Genomic DNA, 2860 nt, shown 5'->3' on the forward strand with positions numbered 1-2860 from the left:
AAATATAGTTTATTTGAAAGTACTGAAACAATATTCCAGGCAATCCTGGCAAAGAGCGTGCTGCTTGCAGGGCCACCGTGGCACCACAAGATGTGCTTTGTACAAATCAGTTCTTCCTTAACAACTGTGCTTTCTCCATCCTAAAAAAACAAACAAAATAACTTCCGCGTCGATTACATACAATACATATGGTTCCCATAGAAATTGACAAAAAGGAATTGATTTCATTAACATTCTGCTCTTATAGGACTTACAGGTAATCTGGCGTATATAGTTATGATGAGTACGTAACTTATTTTCTGTCGTGGTATACGATTATTTTAGTTTTTACAGCTATATAATTTCCAAGGGAACAACAGTGAGTATGCCACTAATAGGCAGAAAGCACATTGTTGCGCACAACGAGTTTCTTATTTCCTTTTTTAAAAATCCAACGCATATGTACCAAACGCAATAGTTGGCGGGCGACTATCGAGTGATTTCGAAATAAAGCGACAAACATCAACACCGTAAAAAAAAAACACACGACAGAACAAACTTAATAACTCGTACTACTAAACAAGCCCATGACTCTGCCATCATTATAAAACATTAATTACGATACTCCATTGATGAGGGCCAGTGCGCCTCTACATTTACAAATAATGCGCCACACAACCATTGAGCTTCATTTGATAAGGGGTTACTTTAAGTATTGTCCAAAATACGCCCGCATTTCAACCGTTTGCTCACAAAGCACACCGGTCGCGTGAACAATCAACAGGTTTCGACGCAAGGCAATTCGTGCGCATACTCCGGTGTTAGGGACCTGTAGGATATTCCAACATTGCCACGGGAAGCGCCGAAACCGCACGCATACAAAAAGAATCAGTCATTGAAACAACTTGACTGAAAATCGCATTGCCTTGCGCAGATACTCTCAGTGCAAAGCACAGGCCCAGCTGGGCCCATCTTACCATCCACGGGGAGACTAGCCTAAAATTATTATTAAAAATTTTAACATTTCACAAAATAAATATACTTCTATAAAAGTCTATGAAAATTTACTGCAGTGTTAAACTACAGAGACAGCAGAGAAACGTTTAAGAGGATGAGGATTTCAAGTGCAAATACGAAAGAAATTAAACAGGTCCGTTAAAAACACGTATCAATAATACGATCGCCTCAACCTAGACTTGGCAAATGACAGAGTGCATTATTATTACTTTCGTAGGTTGATTAAGGTCTTCAGATTAACAAACGCACTGAATTAGTGCAATTTAAGTACAAATTTCAACTACATCACTTTGTGATTGCGCTAATAAGGTAAAATAAAATTGTAACACTTTATTAAGTCCGCATACGCGACATAGCCACGTCGTCTTGTGCATTTGTCAACTGTCAGGAAACACGTTGCACAGTAATTGTAATTGACCGAAACGCAATGCGAATAGTTTGTGCTTATTAGAGCTCGTCTGGACTTCAATTTATCGAACCACGTGTCATGACTAGAATTGACAAAAGTGTAAGAGGTTTAAGTAATACTGTCTATTTAAATATACGCGACATATTAAGTACGGCGGCCAAACAAAAGTTAATTTACTTGTGCCTTGTGCAATTATTGCACCTACATAGTAATAAACTGGAAAGTAAAAAAACGAAATCAGCAACAAGAGTTGAAACAGTCCGAAATTTTAAATAAAATGCATAGTTTCTTTGAGCGGCTGGGTACGATTAGTACATTTACATTTTATGACATACATTTATTTTACGGGGATTTAGGATTCCTCACTCTAAATTAGGTACGACCTACAGTTTCCCTAACTGCTCTAGACCAAATTCGGAGAAAAAATCAAAACCATTTTAACGAGCCAACACAATCTATCCTAAATTAGAAGAAAGATGTTACCGCACCTAACACGGTAAGATGATTGAATAAGCACCGGAGAAAAAAAAATTATCGGCCCACACGTCTTTATCCCAGCCCGCGGGGAAAGGCTCGCCGAAGTGACGTCACCATCGCGGATCGGACAAGCCTCTGGGGCACCCGCATCCGTGTTGCGAATCCGCTCTGAATCGACAGGGCGACCTCCGAGGCGAACTCATCTGCTATTCACGCGAGCCTCTTTCCAAATGCAGACATCAGCATGGAAATGGCATTCTTAGCGTCCTCCAGGGAAGTGCCTCCGGATGTCGGCAACTGTAATAGTTACTCGCAGGGCGACAAAAGAATAATATTATAAAAAATGGGCGCAAAATCATTCGAGGGATACAATCGAGGCTACACAAATCTGTTTTCATAAGCTATTTCGTACATACAGCGCATACACAAATATATGCGTGCGTTAGAAAACGTACAATATTATCCGTAAAAAGTTGTATGAAATGTGATGGTGTAGGTAAGTTACGCATGAACATATTTGTATATGTGCTTATGTACAAAAATAACCCATAGCCAAATTGCGCTGTGCCAAGCCTTCCCGGGTGGAAGAATAAGTAGTTGAACTACAGTCGGAACTATAGCTAGTGAACTGCACTCCGGCTCTACTCTCGGAAATGTACTAAAAGTGTTCTCCATTACTATTCACGAACGAAGTAATAAGCATAGTCTAAAAGAGAGACCATTCTGTACTCTAAACTGTAGTTGCTCTCCAGTTGACCTGCAGTTTCGATACTAGAAGATAGTTTCAGTGTTGACTGTAGTTTTAACTGTGCCTGATACCGAGTTATACTATTCTTACGCACTACTGTTCCATGAGTACTTGTGCTTGCAAGGCAAGCTTTAATTAGAATGCACTTTAGGGAGAGTCCTTACTATGGTCACATATATAGTTTTATTTTGCTGTTGAAACTTTAGTTCAACTTACACAAATAATATGGT

This window comes from Frankliniella occidentalis, unplaced genomic scaffold (assembly GCF_000697945.3).
Source record: "Frankliniella occidentalis isolate FOCC.00 unplaced genomic scaffold, Focc_3.1 Scaffold169, whole genome shotgun sequence".
NCBI lineage: Eukaryota > Metazoa > Arthropoda > Insecta > Thysanoptera > Thripidae > Frankliniella > Frankliniella occidentalis.